At 47.8% G+C, this 16,866-nt stretch overlaps 2 protein-coding genes across 3 annotated transcripts in view; one reads left to right on the forward strand and one right to left on the reverse strand.

Moving 5' to 3' along the window:
- LOC126520831 (uncharacterized) overlaps positions 1-16,866 on the forward strand; it is a 450,097-nt gene that overhangs the window by 21,442 nt on the left and 411,789 nt on the right. The gene's annotated exons all lie outside the window — the stretch shown is intronic.
- The window catches only part of LOC126520836 (uncharacterized), a 180,371-nt gene that overhangs the window by 15,865 nt on the left and 147,640 nt on the right, over positions 1-16,866 (reverse strand). For both annotated transcript variants that reach the window (XR_008609252.2, XM_072287155.1), the window contains one exon: positions 15,305-15,425. The gene's annotated coding sequence lies outside the window, so the exon portion shown is untranslated. The remainder of the gene's footprint in view (positions 1-15,304; positions 15,426-16,866) is intronic.

The following is a 16,866-nucleotide window of genomic DNA, read 5'->3' on the forward strand; positions in this document are numbered from 1 at the left end:
TCAGCAAAATTTTGCAGCCTTGCGGGGTGCTTGGAGATCGCAAGCGAAGCGCGAAGTCACCTCTTTCTCACACTTGATCCATTCAACAGAGGGCTGCTCCTCAGTCCACTGTGGGCACTTTATTTCGTAGTATAGCAGATTCTCATATGCCACTGCCATTGACCAATAGGTGATATCAATGGAGAAGTTTGTTTGGATCTGTGTGCTTCTTTCTACTGTCTATTTGTGCATTTGCCGACGCAGTTTAGTAAACAGGCTAAAGCAGCCGAAAATCTGCTTTCGAATTTCCATAATTACGTGCCTCAGGAAGCCGACTATCTTCTGGTTACGCTCGGCCCCGATCACCCGCGAAGAAATTGAACATTGCCCACCCTGCCTATCGATATGATAGCTGTCGGGTCTCGTTTTTTCGATTAATTTTGAACACTGAACTACCCTCGAACAACGCGAAACTTAAGGTCATAGCGAACGCACTCTTTCCAGCGCGCGCTCACTCCTGGCTCCTTTGCATGCTTCACTTCGTATTGAGCTACCGACAGCGCTTGAAAATGCGCAAGTTGGATGTAGCCACTATCCGTTGGTCAAACTGGCGCAAGCCAGACCGACGATACGTTCATTTGAGGGATCGCCAGCTGCTTGTGCGCAGGCGCGAGTAAGAGCGGACGCGAGAGAGAAAATCTGGGGGCTTTTGCCCCCTAAATATATGACTGTGCCTAGGCACTGCGGAGTAGGTTTTTACGCAGGTGTTTGTCCGTAGGCGTGCCGCTGTTGCGGATTGGGATCGTTGGTTTACGTTTGGACGATTGCTGCTGGCGTGGTAAAACAGGTGCAGCAGCGGGCACTCATGGCCGACTTGGCGACCGCTGTGTCGGACAGATTGTCTCGCCCCTGCGGCGCTCGTGCAAACTCAATCGCGGCGGATCATAGCTTTCTCGCGCCTTACGGGAATGTGCCTTGTAAATAACAGCACAGATATTTCTGTGGAAGCAGTAGCGACCGTAGTTGAGCCCGGAACGCACATATTGAATATCTAGACGGCAGGGCGCGTTAGCAACCGCGGTTGAATGCAAGTGGCAGAAAGGCCGCCGGTGATGATGACTGATTCAGCACCGGCGCCGCAGGCGCGAGAAAGTCTGTCCGATGTACCTTCAGAGGCAAAGTTCTGTCTGGTGTTGCAGAAGACGCGGGGCGCGGTAGTGCTGAACTTAGCGTCACAAGTTCGCCGTTGGACGTAAGTATATTTACTCAATCGTGTTTTTAATAACTGTAACAACGTGTCATTATTTCACATTATTGGCGGTGCCTCCAGGACACCAAAGCGGCAACGGTGACACTAAAGCTAGAAGCCGGTCTGGTCCGCGGGTTGGGGCTCGCGGAGGCCTGCGCGTGCCAGGGGTGTATGTAATATCGGCTGTCCACTATTGCGGACAGCGAATTTTTTTATGCGAACTGAACCTGGCATGCTTGGGCCTCCGCGGCCCCAACCCACGGGCCGCCCTGCTTCCAGCTTTGATACCCCCGCTACCCCTTGGGTGCCCTGAGTATCCTGCGCCGCCTGCTTTATTATAACCTCAAGTGCTCTTCCGAGGCATCCATTTGCCGATTACGTGTGCCATCCTGGAGCTTGTAAAAATCCAATCTATCGTCGCGACGAAAAAAGCGACCCATGACTTATACAGCACCAGTCATAACCTTGCCCCTTCAGGCACAGCGATCACCAAATGGGGCGTCCGTGCCCACTGCATCACCGCGCGGGTAGCCAGCGGCGGAGCGTAAACAAACTCGACCGCACTCCGCAATGCCAGCATATCTAGGGGACAAACGCTTAACACGCGCTAAGAAACTTCCTCCGTAATGCCTAGGCAGAGTCATATATTCAAGGAGCAAAAGCCCCCAGATTTTCTCTCTCGTGCCCGCGCTTACTCGCGCTGCGTACAAGCGACTGGCGATCCCTCAAGTGAACGTCTCGTGCCAGACCGAAGCATGGAAGCGCGAATCCGCACTCGATGCTTGTAGTGCCCAAAAGCAAACGTTGCCCATACGCACTACATTCCCTTGTAGCTGTGGTTTGCTATGTAGCGCAGACACCGCAGCTGCCGCGGGGTGCCGCGATGAGTCCGCTCGCTGAGGACAACCGCGTCGTGGGCGTCAAATTCGAAAATAGTGGCGTCTACGTGAACGTCGAAAATTAAAATTTAACTGCGCGCCATGGTGACGTACAACAGGCGGAGTGCCGTGGGTAAGCACCGCTCTGTTGTAGCCTTTGTTGTGCAAGTCATTGAAGAATGGAAGCAAGCACCGCGATAATCTGGTTTCCAAATTGATAGCCAATAACATGTTTCTGCAGAACGCACCGAAGTAGTTATTGCGGCCAAGTATTGCTGAAATACTACGTTTTAACTTCAACTGCATTTCTCGCTTTCAATAAAAAGTGCATGCTCTTTTGAGGTAGTCAAATGTGGTTCCTTATTCTACATTTTACATCAAGGCTGTCAGTTCAACAAGAAGCACTTGAAACTATTATATTCCGAATTTCACGGTTTCGTTAAAGAACAACAACGTTCATATGGTTCAAATTAAGTGAGAATAGGATAACAGTAGGTGGTGATATGCTGGGAAATTTTGCAGTTGTGTTGGACATGTAATGCTTACAATTGAATTTTGCTAATCTGCTGTTTCTTGGCTGCTTAGAGACGTTCTAAAAGATATCCGTTAGAGGGAAGCCCGTTGCGCTTGTTTGAAGCTTATCCCATTTCCAACAAAATGAGAGAACGGGGAGGGGGGGGGGGGGGGGCAGGGGGCCCGGCCCCCTCCCTCCCCACGAAATCAAGTGGCATACCCCCTTCTCCCCACCCACGCCACCACTCCTCCCACATTTCTAAAGCGCCGTCAGAATGTTGAGTCTTGGCAGCTATTCATCAGTCAGCATTTTGCTGCCTTTTTCACTCCTTTTGGATGGCGGTAGTTTCGGCATCTCGTGGGATGTGAAAGCCAGTTTTCTCATAGATTCAGCGTCCGCGCGATTAACTAGAGATGCGTTCAGTTGTCACCATCTAATTAACTGTCTCGCTCTATGCGCGTGACAGTTGGATAGAAACAGTCATAGTAATAATATGACAGTTTACGCGTTTTTGTCACGAATGGTGCGCGTTATTCATATTTGTACTAGTATATTTCTATTTCCATTTATTTACCCTAAAGGCCCAGCTTGGGCATTACATAAGGGGGGGAGAGCAATTGATATACAATATACAATGATATACAATATACATTGTAAGTCGAATATCCTTATATGAAGTAGTACATGCTATACAACCTTTACATCACTTCTAATTCGACATCATACGCCAATAATTATTAAATTATACAAACAGTATCACATCTGAAGAAAGGCAGGAAGAAATGTTAATGTTATTAATTCACGATTGTTTCATTAAGTGCTTGTTTGAATATAATATGGTCAGTTATTTCGGCTATATTACTTTGGGAGATGATTCCATTCCGAAATGGCTAAGCGCAGACACGAAAACTGCAATAGTTTAGTACGTGCAGATGGTTGTTCGACCTTAAATTCGTGATCAATTCGTGAGAATTTTCTTTTGGCTGGTAAGATGTGTGCCCGAGAGAATATATTTGGGTTATGAAAAAGCTGATGGAAGAAAGTTGGCCGAGGTATCTTTCTTCTAGTCTGCAATGGGATGAGTCCTAGGTCATGTTTTATTTTGGTGATACTTGAATGTTGTGAATAATTACCTGTAATAAATCGCGCTGCCTTGTTCTGAAAAGATTCTAATTTGTTAATAAGATGCGTTTGGTGCGGGTTCCATATAAATGAGGCAAACTCAATCTTTGAACTAAGTACGGTGGTATATGCAAGAAGCTTAGTATCACTATTAGCCTGACAAAGCGTTCGACGAATGAAGCCAAGAGATTTGCATGCAGCGGAAACAATACAACCCACGTGATTATGCCAAGACAAAGTCTGAGAAAGATGAACACCTAGATATTTAAATGATTCTGTAGTTTCTAGAGCCTGACCATTAAGAAAGTATGTGTGTTTCGTAATTTCACTGCAAGTAGTAAATCTCATAAGTTTAGTTTTCGAGGTATTTACGCTCATTTGCCAGTCTGAGCACCATCTTTCAATCCTGTTCAAGTCATTTTGTAATTTATCACAATCACCTTTACATTTTAATGGCCGATACAGAACGCAATCGTCGGCATATAACCGGATTTCTGAGTCTATACCCTGATGAATATCATTTATATAAATTTATTTAAAGATAGAGTGGGTCCCAAAACAGAACCTTGAGGCACATGTACCTTCCCTCATTTGCATAGAAAGTTACTTTGGGTTGTCCCCCTCCTCCCCCCCCCCTAGTGCACAACATCTACAGGCTTGGAGTGACGCATCTCACTGGCAAAAAATGACAGAGCGAGTGGGGCTATACTAATCCAGGTACAACCTAATTAGGAAGGTCCACTAAGCTTCAACAAGACACTCCCTCTCCAGAACAGGAATTGGCCTCCCTGGCGCAGTATTTATTCGTCCGCCACCTGCCACATGGTTCCCTCAATTACCCAATGGCCCTCAGTCCCCAGCAGCTGCGGAGCAACTGACCAAGGCGGGGGTCAGACCTGTAACGCAGCAGAGGGTGCTAAGAATTTCTGGACCCGGACAGGCCGCCAGTAGAAACTGACCCTTGCAACGTTTAACACCCAAGCCCTCTCAAGTGAGGCTAGCTTAGCAGGACTCTCTGAGCAATTATGAGACATTGTTTAGGATATTATCGGTCTTAGTGAGATTAAAAGAACTGGTGAGGCATATACATTGCTGAATAACGGACACGTCCTCTGCTTTAGAGGTCTTCTAGATGAGAAGCAATACGGGGTAGGATTCCTAATACATAAGGGCATAGCTGACAACATTGACGAATTCTACAGCATTAATGAGAGGGTAGCTGTAGTCGTAATCAAGCTTAATAAGAGGTGTCGAATAAAGGTAGTACAAGCATAAGCTCTAACATCCAGTCACGATGAAGAGGAAGTAGATCAGTTTTATGAAGATGTTGTATTAGCGATGAGAAAAGTGTAAACTCAGTATACTATAGTAATGGGCAACTTCAATACAAAAGGGGGAAAAACAGGCTGGGGAACAAGCAATAGGCAACTACGGCGTCCACTCTATATAGGAACACAAGAGGAGAGGTGCTGGTAGAATTCGCGGAAAGGAATAAGCTTCGAATAATGAACACCTTTTTCAAGAAGCGTAGCAACAGAAAGTGGACCTGGAAAAGCCCTAATGGTGAAACAAGAAATGAAATTGATTTCATACTTTCTGCTGATCCCAGCATAGTACAGGATGTAGAAGTGATAGGTAGGGTAAAGTGCAGTGATCATAGGTTAGTAAGGCTAGGATTAACCTGAATTTGAAGAGAGAAAGAGCGATATTGGCCAAGAAGAAACAGGTCAACCTTGAGGCAATAAGGGTAAAAGCAGACAAATTCAGACCGGTACTTACCAACAAATGTGCAGCCTTAGAACAAAGAGATTAATACATAGAGCTAATGAATGAACGCGTAACTAGGTTAGTTTCAGAGGCAGCAATTGAAGTGAGAGGCAAGGCACCACGGCAACCAGTGGGCGAGCTCTCCCAAATAATAAGGGACATAATGAAGAAAGGAACAAAATGAGTCCAACTCAAGAGATATGATAGAATTCGTGGAACTGTCAAAACGGATGAACAAGGCGAAAATAAGTGATATTCGAAACTATAACATCGAGAAAGACTGAAGAAGCTGTAAAAAATGAACGCAGCCTGAAATCAGTGAGAACGAAATCCTGCATAGGACAAACAAAGATAAAAAAGGAGACGTTAAAGAATTGAAAAATTATAGGACCATTAGCTTGCCCCCAGTATTATATAAAATATTTACCAAAATAATCTCCTATAGAATAAGGGCAACACTGGATTTTGTCAACCAAGGGAACCTGCCGGCTTCAGGAAGGGATACATTACAATGGATCACATCCATGTCATCAATCAGGTTTTTGAGAAATCCGCAGAGTACAATAAGCCTCTCTATATGGCTTACATAGATTACGAAAAGGCATTTGATTCAGTAGAGATACCAGCAGTCATAGCGGCACTATGTCATCAAGGAGTACAGAACACTTACGCAAGAAGCTTGGAATCATGCTACATGCGTGTGGTATTTGAACGAGGCACGTGGGCGCCATTACTCCAGAAAAGAGGAGGAAGAACGAACTGGGTTCGCGCTGGGAATCTAACCGGTGTTAAGAACGGCCAGCTGCAGTGCAAGTTTTGCCAACCAGTTGCGACTGTGGAGGCAACATCCCGGGAGCATCGCCGCCAACCTCTAGCCACGGCGTGACTGAGTCGACTTTGTGTCATGAACAATACGCGCATCCTCCTTTTTCCGTCGCTTCAGCTAGGATGCGTTCGACGAAGCAGGCTTTGTGCTGAAACCATCGCCGTTGCGCTCTAGCCTCTTCACCATTGTGACTGAAGGAGTTCGACGAAGCAGGCTTTGTACTCAACAGCACAACGCCGACCTGATCTGCTACGGGTGGGGGAGTTGACGCTGGATCGCCGACGCGGGCATCTTCCCACGCACCGACCAAGACGCAAGACAACGCGCTACCCGGAACGGCTCCGAGTTCTACGAAGCCCCTCTGACGTCGGCTCCGGACCATCGCACCTGTGTGTATGTGTGTGTGCGTGTGTAACCCGTCCCAGAGAGAGGAGGCCTGCTTAATATGACTAAACGAACGTTCACGTCACCTTGTATCGGGAGAGGACCGAGTGTTTAAAAACCGCTGTTATGCGGCTGCTCAGGACACTCTCTCAAGCAGTCATGTTAGACTGATGTACTTTCTCAAACAGTTATGTTAGACTGATATAAATACTGTAAATAAACCCATATTCCTCGTTCTCGTTAAGAAGCAGTCCTTCCCTTCATCAACGTCCTCAGCGTGGATAAGTTGGGCGACGGCATGGGCCAGCTACCTTCTAATCCATGCCGGATTCCAATCTTGACAACGGAACAGTTGTCAAGATTTAAAGGTTGTAAAGTAAAGTTTTTCCCTACGTAAAGGAAAAAGACGAGAATATGGAACTTTTAAGCCTCTATCTTCACGACAATGGCAAACCATGCCTAGTGCTGAGAGACAGTGTCGCCACGATGGACATTGTCCATCCGTCTTACGTGACGGTAGATGACTTCACCGGAGGAGTAGCATGGATCAAACAGGTTGTAGAAGAACACAGCGTATGTCTGCCTATGGCCAAAGTCAAAATCAGTGGACCATTCGGGGAGCTAGAGGCTGAGGCTGCAGTTTCCAAATTTTTGTCACTGCAGTACCCTTACATCTTTTCGAATCGTTCGAATCAGTTACTGCGTGACAAAGGGCTTAAACTGGGAGAGGGCGTAGTACAGGCATTGACCCGAGGCCAAGCTCGTAAAATCGCGTCGCTTTCGGCTGAAAGTGCACAAGCTGCTCCAATGGAAGCAGAAAAGGGGATAACTTCAATACCCGAATCCGAGCTAGGTTTGAGGGATGAAAAATCAGTCGAGGAGAGCCTGGCAGCTGACCAGCTCAATGAGAGCGTATCACTAGAGTGTCAAAGTTCATGCCTGCAGGAAGAGCGAGCTGACGCAAACGCAAGCGAGACAGGGTCGTTATTATCACCGGCCTCAAAGAACTTTGATCAGCTCTTACGTGTGGATAGAGAGTCATCGGCAGCCGAGCAAAAGAATGATGAGAGCTTAGCTAAATTACATCACACAGCCAAAGAAGCCATTGCTAGGCGCAACGTCACGATACATGAGAGAGGAGGATTGTTGTATCGGCACTACAGAGATCGAAAGGGTAGGATTTTAGATCAGTTAGTCGTACCTTATAAGTATAGGGAGGACCTTTTGAGTCTCTGTCATGGAAATGGGTGGTCCGGCCACCTAGGCATAAACAAATCAAAGGAAAGATTGCTTATGGTATACTACTGGCCTGGCTGTTTCAAAGACTTAGAAAACTTTGTAAGATCATGCGACGCCTGCCAGCGCTCTGGTAAACCAAGAGAGACATGGAAAGCCCCACTAAAGGTAGTGCCCTTAATAACAGAACCTTTCAGACGACTTGTAAGAGACACGGTAGGGCCTCTTCCAAAAACAAAATCTGGCTACAGGTACTTGTTTACCATGCTGTGTCCGGCTACAAAGTTTCCAGAAGCAATCCCCCTTAAAGAGCTCAGCTCCACCGAAGTAGTAGACGCGCTTTTGACAGTGTTTGCACGAGTTGGATTTCCAGCCGAAATTCAGGCAGATCAAGGGTCAGTATTCACGAGCGCACTGACTTCCACATTCTTGCAAAAGTGCGGGGTAAAGTTAATACACAGTTCTGTCTATCAGCCTCAGTCAAACAGTGTAGAGATGTGGCATTCGGTGCTTAAGCGAGTTTTGCGTGTGCTCTGTTATGCCGCGTTCAGACTACAGTCACATCCGATATAAGTGGCGTATTTATTGCAATGTGCGCAACTGCTGGAACGACTGTCTGCGCAGCTAGCAACCGCCTATGTTCACATTGAGCCTTTCGATAAGATACGTTTTTTACGACTGGCCAATCACCGTTCTGGGACAGCCGCGTTTCGCATTTTTCAACATGGCGCCGATCAGCAAGCGGCTGTTAGCGCAGGTCGAGGCTCTCCAAGCCCAAAGGTTTCAGGCGCTGGTCATAGACAATCGGCCTCTGTCGCACTTCTTCAATTTGTGATTCATCGTTGCACAGCGAAGAAGCTTCTGCACTTAGCATCATCACTAGGCACGGGCAGTGTGCACAACACAATGAGACCGGAAAACCGCACTGCACTCTGGGACACCGTGCGCGTTCGGCGCGAACCAAGGAAAACGCGGATGGCGTCGGGAGCAGCAGCAAGGAACAGCGTTGCAATGCCGGATGGCCGGGATGGCGGTCACGCAGAGGCTTCCGAAGCTAGTATCATTACCAGCCACGGGCACACACAGCACAATAGGACCGGTCAAACCGATTGACACGCAAAGAACAACGGTGCTACGTCGGATTGCTGGTATGGCGGGCACCGGATGAAAACGCGGAATCTGGGGAGGCTCGGAAACTCCGTGACCGGAGGATGCAAACCGAAACTGCTTCGTGCATTGGCGGCGTCGTAACAGTCGTATCTGTGCCTGTCGTAAAGTAGCGGGTACTCCAACATTTACGCCCAGGCTGGTTGCGATTGTTGCGTACTTTCCGCTCAATGCAACAGTAGTGTGAACAAACTAGTTGCGCTTTTTGTGTTTACGCTTACGATCCGTACATAGCGCACATAGTCTGAACGCGGCATTACGAGCACAAGGAGGACTGGGAGAACTGTCTGCCGGCAACATTGTTCGCTTTGCGAACGGTTCCACATGAACCGACAGTGTTCTCGCCAGCAGAACTAGTGTATGGGAGGACACCCCGTTCTCGACTAAGAATGGTAAAAGAGATGTGGGAGGAAAGAGGGGAGAGTCCAACAGTGTTTTAATACGTACTAAAATTGCTGGAACGGCTAAGCGCAACCCAATAACTAGTCGGAAAGAACATGGGAGTAGCTCAGAAGAACTGCAAATTCTATTACGACAAGAATGCGAGGCTTCGTACGTTTAACGCCGGAGACCAGGTAATGATCCTCAAACCTTCAAGAAAGAACAAGCTTGAAGTTCACTGGGACGGGCCCGTTAAAGTGTTGCACAAACTTTCAGATACTAACTATGCTCTGAAAATGCCCTGTCGCAGGAAGGAGGTGAGGATATATCACTGCAATTTGATGGAGCCGTATATAGAGCGGAGTCGTTAACTATACCAACAAAGAGCAGGATGGCACTAGTACCAAGTTTAAGGAGTACAGGGCGACCTCCAACTCTGAAATCGGCCTAGAAGAAGTAGTAGAACACTCGGTAAGCTCGCATGCTCTAAGACCCGGGCAGCTAGATGAGCTAAAAGGGGTGTTAGGGGAATATCTCGACAGATTCAGCGATCGGCCGGGTAGAACCGAACTAATAACGCATGAAATTGAGCTGACATCAACCGAACCAGTAAGATCAAAGCCTTACAGGGTGTCTCCAAGACAGAGAGATTATGGAGGCAGAGATACAGCGCATGCTAGAGTTAGGAGTTATTGAGCCCGCAGGGAGTGACTACACGTCACCGCTAATACTCGTAGAAACCCCTAACGAGGACCCTCGTCCGTGTGTTGACTACAGGAAGTTAAACCATCACTAGGGATCAGCTGTACCCGATACCCAACATTAAAGGGACACTAAAGTTTACTATTAAGTCAACGTGGACTGTTGAAATACCATCACAGAAACCTCGAAACGCTTGTTTCGTGCTAAGGAGAGACTTATTTTAAGAGAAAATGCGTTCTGAAGCGTCCGCGTACCTCTAGCGCAGTTCAAATCGCTTGCCCTCCGATCGAGGAGTACTGACATCATGGTCTCATAGTGACGTTGCGCCATCGGTGAGTAGAACGGCGTCCGCAGACGGCGCTACGGCTTTTCTGCGCAAAACGCAAACGCGCGGCCAGAAACAGAGCCAAGACAGAGCCGACAGCAGAGCGAAAGCGGGAGTATGGTGGCTAGCGGAAGGAGAAACGAATTACGTCCCACATTACGTCCCACGGCACACGGAGAGTCAGTTTTCGTTAAACTATAGGCTGCGGCGAGCTCGTAGCGTGGTCGGCGTGGTCTGTGAGAAGTGACGAGCCTTTTCGCACTCGCAACAGGGCATAAAAAAGTGCGAATCGACGCAAAACTCGGCCTAGAAACGTGCTTCGCCACAACCAGGGCTGAATACGACCCAAGCTGGCACGACCCAGATGTCGTTTCCCGCACCGCCACCAGGCGCCGCTACTATACCTCAAGCTCCAGCGCAAGACGCCCGTAAGCGGGTACTTCATTCCATGACGCAAACTTCGACGCTCGTCGCAATGGACCCGGACACCGACAGATTGGCTCGCGATGGTGGGCTCAACTTCAGCGATTTGAGCACCGACGAGCGCGACCTGCTGATGAGGGCTCGCACTGCCGGCGTCGTTGCGTACTACGACGGAGGCCTCGACACCGGCTCTCCGGAGCGGGAAAGCAACGAGGGCTTCCCACGACACCACATGGACGTGGCATTCTCGCTGCTTGTTCCAAATGAAAGTTTTGCGAGCCAGCAGAACCCTCACAGCACGACGCGATAATGAAACTACTGAAACTCCAAAGCGTGTGCGGCGCAGAGTCGAGCGCGCAGAGTCGAGCGAAAACGAAACCTTTGGAACACCCATATTACTGAAGGGCAGCGTCAAAATGTTATTTTTTCTTAGAATCGAATAGACGTAGACAAGTAGCATTTTTTTTCGTCTTATAATCGAATGAAATTATATTTTTAATACGAGTAGTTGAGTATTAGTAACACAAATTATGAGGAGTGCTTTCGTCATCGGGCTAGTACCGGAATGTCGCTGGGGGGTCTCAAATCGTGTCATGCATTTACCTCAATTTCTCGGTTACTAAAGCTCTGTTCGCGATTATATTGACGCCTTAGACGTTCTAGAACATTGCTCTACCACTTTAACTTGAGTTTCTGGTAACCTTTAGTGTCCCTTTAAGGAACGAATTGAAAGAGTTAGCGCTGCTAAATACATTTCAACTATAGATCTCGTCCGCGGGTACTGGCAAGTTCCCTTTTCACAAAGTGCCAGCCGCTATGCCGCATTCATCACATCTGTAGGCACTTCTCGCCCTCTCGCACTCAGCTTCGGGCTGAAGAACGCACCGTTTAGCTTCTCTAAGTTAATGGATATTGTCCTAAAAGACTTGCAGGAGTTCGCCTTGCCCTATCTTGATGATGCAGCAATTTTTTGACAGCTGGGAACAATACGTATCGCACCTCAAACAGGTGTTGTCACGGTTGAGGGAAGCCGGCTTAACGATGAAAACAGGAAAGTGTAGGTTTGGTTGTTCGCAGGTTACGTATCTGGGCCATGTTGTCGGCCAGGGCATGAGACGGCCGGCCGAGCTGAAAATAGCTACGATTGGAGAATTTTCTCAGCCACGCACGAAAACAGACCTTCGTTCATTTCTGGGACTTGTGGGGTACTATCAACGGTACATTCCGAATTACTCGCAAATGGCAAGTCCATTAACGGACGCCCTCAGAAAGGGAGCACCGAGTAATGTACACTGGGATAAGGACAAAGAGAACGCTTTCCAAAGTTTGAAAACGCTATTGGTTTCTCGTCCTGTGCTTCGCGCGCCAGACTACACAAAAGTATTCATAGTTCAATGCGACGCAAGCGACAGAGGTATGGGCGTGGTACTAAGTCAGGTCGGCGACGATAACGAGGTGTATCCTATCCTCTATGCCAGCCGTAAACTAAATGTATGAGAGGAAGCCTACAGCGCTTCAGAGAAGGAATAATAGAGATGTTTTTAAGAGGGTCTCCGTACAGTGACAAACCTAAAGACATTAAAAAGAAGAAAACGAAAAAAGGAAAACAGGGGATTTGAACTCGTGGCCCTTGGATGTTGCCCGAAGAGATAGCTCAGTCGGTTGCCCCGTCAGGCCCTAGGTTAAATTAAACCGCCATAGCTCCTGTCCAGAGCCTCATACTTACGTGGAAAGAGAGCGATGTGCGCGATGGTCGATGGTCGAGTGGTTGGAAGGCATACTTTCTTGGAAAAATTGCCGCCCGTAGATAAGAGCGAACTCTAGCGGCTCTAGTGTAGGAAAATCTTAAACAAGCGCGAGCGCGGCACGCTTAGCGTGGGAAGCTCGCCCGATTAATTATCTCAAGGACTGCTGCTCTTTGTTAGGTATTATCGTCGTGGGTGCTACTGGTATACTGCATAAATCTGTATAGAACTCCTCAGCCGCTTGAACTATCTCATCCATATTAGTAACGATATTGCCGGCTTTGTCTCTTAACGCATACATCCGATTCTTGGCTATTCCTAGTTTCTTCTGCACTGCTTTTAGAGAAGTTTCTGAAGCATAACTGCAGCGCCGTGGTTTTAAAGCGCACCCGCGGTAGAGAAACGGAAGGAGATATAAACGTGCGTGGCCATCATACACACGCGACAAACTGCCTTAATAAATTTAGATTTGAGAGAACGTTTCGTTAACAACCGATAACCTGGCAATCAGTAGAAGACTAGAAGTGCTTGCTTCCCCGTCATGATATAGCGCCGACCTGTTTAACCCTAGCGCTACAACCTGTAACTAGTGACCCTTCCGCTAGGCGAACACCCCCGTTGCATTTGGTGGAGCTCCCGGGTTTCTCTTCGGCATCCTGGAACTCCGCAGTCGAACGGTACCACCAGCTGTTGCAATGGATGAACCGGGACCGTCCCAGGCTACTTCTCCCGTGCCCCCCGCCATCGTTTGTTCTGGAGTCATCCGGCAGCGCGATCCGGCTACATAAAATTAACTTCGTCGTATCTATATATTTAAATATATTGTCTGTGCAAGTTGTTCGCAGTGGAAATGAACAGTTCTCAACGCACGGGGACTGCTTCGTCCCCCCCGCCGCCCCCACCTGCGTGTAGGGCACCCCCAGCTCGGTGGAATAGTTTTCAATCAATCCCAATGGAAATTCAACAAAAAAATGATGTGAAAAAAAAAAAAAAAACGCCGGTGAGGTCGCTGCCTGTGGTGCTTCTAATGCGCTTGTCCTCCTATCATCGCACGTATGCGCCAACTTGCGACTAAGCTCTTAGCCACACACAGTGAAATTTTATGTGAAGAGACAGGCAACTCAAAAGAAATGCCAAATGTGGGTAACTCTGGTAATGACACTTTAGGTTGGGGGAGTTGACAACGGCATCGCTTGGGGAGGCCCTGGTGCGCGCCCCGTCCCCCCATAGTTGATAATGATTTATTTACATGTGAATGATAGATGATTTATTTACATGTGAATGACACACAAACTAGTTCATCTCATCATTGATTCATCTGAGTGAATCGATGATGTGAACTAGTCCGCGTGTCACATCTATGGGAACGTTGACGCTGGTGATGTCCAGGGTGGTTTTCCACACTGTGGCCCCGGTTAGTGGTGAAACCTCACTGAGGTAGCTGAAGACCAGTCTTATTCGGTCAGACCGAAGACCTGGAAATACAAGATTTTATTTTTATTCGAGTGTTCTTATTCTAGAGGGTCTTGGGGTAGTTGGTAATCCACTATAAATGACGACGTACAGCCCGAAAGACAAGGACTGTAAGAGACGACATACACAGCGCAGTGTATGTAGTCTCTCGCAGTCCTTGCCCTTCATGCTGTACGTCGTTTTTTATCATGTTTTTTTTTATCATTAGCGTTGCCAACAACTTTTTCTAGAAGGAAATGGATCTACGGTCAGGACACTTTTTCGGTGTAAGGAGACTCCGTTAAAGGGTCCATGAACCACCTCTTGGACTTGGTGAGAAAGCACAGACCCAATAGCTGACATCAATCATGAAGGGTGTTTTGCAGGTCTTCCTACTGTTACTGTGTGAAGTAAATGAAAATCTGCTTGCGATATCCTAATAATTACGTACAATAATAATTACAGCCCATGCTCGGTCACAAGGGTGAATGAGCAAGCAGCACGGCCTTAAAAAATTATAAAATGCCCCTTTGTACAAGGTTAAAAAATTGCAGTTACAGCGTGCAAGTACGACTAAGAATAAAAAAAAGAGCAAGTCTTCGAAAGTGTCTATCGCACGGACATCATAAGCTTAGTTCCTAATGTTGCTATCGAGTTTTATGGCAATGAAAATGCAATGTATATTAAGGGCAAGCCGTGGCACAGTTAACATCTATGGTGTAATTAGGAGCATTGCCAATACTTGCTGGGTCTTGATTTGTTTGGATATTAAGAACTTTTGTAAAATATTTCCCCCTATATTTTCGGTGGACTAAACATGAAGCCTTGCTTACAGTTGACTAAAATTAAGGGGCAAGTTATGGACCAGGTGTAGACGAAGTTTAAAGCATGTGGAATAATTAGAGCCTCAGCAGTAGTAAATTATGTATGCAAGGGCTCTGGAGCGTTCGTGATCTAGAGCACCACTGCAGTGCAATGTGCCCAAGACCACGCAGGCAGTGGATTACCCACATTATGAGCTCCGCTCGCTTCTATGTAGGCGCAGTTGGTCATGCGTGTCTTTTGGTACAGAATGACAAACTCTTCTATGGAATCGTATCATATATAGGCAATTCTGTGGAATCATAGATGTTGAAATATGGGTAATCTCTTACTGGTCTGCACCGACATTTCTTGATGACCAAGCGGAGTCTTGGTTCGGCTAGCGGCTGTGGCTTTCCCCAGGTCCGTGAACTTAATGATGAACTTGATTTCAGATTTTTTTTTCACCATCACCTGCAGAAGGAATATTTCTTTGTCTTTCTGCTGTCTTACAACAAGATGCCACGAGTAAATGCACATCTTAGCAATATTTAACACACGTGAGCATATTAAAGAACATAATGAAATAACAAAATTTATGGCGATTTTATTGCTGAACTAAATTTGGCGGTCGCGGAAACTGATGATTCCGAAGCATTGCATGACCAATGAAAAGAACCATGAAGAGGTGTACGAGGAGCGCTTGTCTGTCGATACTCCCAGGGCACCTACATCCCGGTGGCATTCTTAAAATTGCTAGTAGATACAGCGGGGCGGGGCGTTTCTTCTTTCGCTTCACGTTTCTGCACAGCCGCGAGCAAGAGCGGTTGCGACCGAGAAATTCTATATTGGAGCCTTTGCTCCTTGAATATGTGACTCTGCCTAGGCATTAAGGAGGAGGTTTCTTCGCACATGTTGTAGAATTGCCCCCTAGACATGCTGGAATTGCGGAGTGCAGTCGAGTTTGTTTATGCTCTGCCACTGGCTGCCCGCTCGGTGTGGCAGTGGGCATGGACGCTGGGGTCGCTGGCAACCGAATGGCCGACCCTCTGGCAAGGGAGCTTCTTTCCTGCCCCTCAAAGACGGGGCCACAGGAGCTTGACGACCCATACCCCGTCCACCCGGACCCAGTCCAGGCGAAGGCGGCGTGATGAGCTGCGCTCCGGAAACATCCCAGAAAATCCTGCGCTTGTTTCAGGGAAGTTCACCCGTGCTGAAGCCACGCCTGCGACGCATCGTCAGGGCGACAGTGACACCAGCCTGCCGCACCAGGATGCGTCTCCAGTCACTTACCGGTCCTGCCCAAGGAACCCGCTGCTGGATCGGAAACATACTATAGCACTGCGGGAGAGCGATAGCCACTCTCCCCGCTACTGTAAGGCCTCAGGATTTGGATGCCTGGCACTAGCAAACGCCTCATATTCCAGTCGTTACTTCGATTTCTACAAGACTCAACATGGTCATATATACCTGAACTTACTTCCTCCTCGGTCCCTACCTTCACCCCAATGGACCCACTTCCAGGGCGCGGAAAGCTTTTATGGTTATTTAATTAAACTCTCACAAGAACAACAATATAGCAACACAATAGCAACAACATTAAGCGACAAAAAGGCAGAAATAGTTGCAATGTGCATGCCAACGCCAGGCCGGTAAATTCCTAATTCCTCTTTAGAAAACACGGGGAAGGTGGGACCGGCATCCGTTCGTGCAGCACTCCCTCCATCCAGAGGACGCGCTAGGGTGGCTCCACCCTAGACGCGCTCTACTCTGGCGCCACCTCGCAGCCATCGTTGCCACAAAGCACGCGTCATGCGGGGCACTATGTTTTTATTCTCACGCTTTCACCGCACCCTCCCCTCCCCCGCTTTCGTCCTCACGATCTCTGCACTATCGCCACATTTCATTTTCCGCT

Source organism: Dermacentor andersoni, chromosome 3, assembly GCF_023375885.2.
Source record: "Dermacentor andersoni chromosome 3, qqDerAnde1_hic_scaffold, whole genome shotgun sequence".
Taxonomy (NCBI): Eukaryota; Metazoa; Arthropoda; class Arachnida; order Ixodida; family Ixodidae; genus Dermacentor; species Dermacentor andersoni.